Here is a 208-nt window from a genome sequence, read left to right as displayed (position 1 = left end):
ATCGAGACCATCCTGGTCAACATGGTGAAACCCCGTCTCTACTAAAACTATAAAAAATTAGCTGGGCATGGTGGCACGTGCCTGTAATCCCAGCTACTCAGGATGCTGAGGCAGGAGAATTGCCTGAACCCAGGAGGCGGAGGTTGCGGTGAGCCGAGATCGCGCCATTGCACTCCAGCCTGGGTAACAAGAGCGAAACTCCGTCTCA

General features: G+C 53.8%; 1 protein-coding gene across 3 annotated transcripts in view; it reads right to left on the bottom strand.

Moving 5' to 3' along the window:
* GTF2F1 (general transcription factor IIF subunit 1) overlaps positions 1-208 on the bottom strand; it is a 40,114-nt gene that overhangs the window by 33,814 nt on the left and 6,092 nt on the right. The window lies entirely within an intron of this gene.

Source organism: Sapajus apella, unplaced genomic scaffold (assembly GCF_009761245.1).
Source record: "Sapajus apella isolate SASKATOON/1434 unplaced genomic scaffold, GSC_monkey_1.0 scaffold77, whole genome shotgun sequence".
Classification (NCBI taxonomy): Eukaryota; Metazoa; Chordata; class Mammalia; order Primates; family Cebidae; genus Sapajus; species Sapajus apella.
This window is presented reverse-complemented; position numbering and strand designations above follow the sequence as displayed.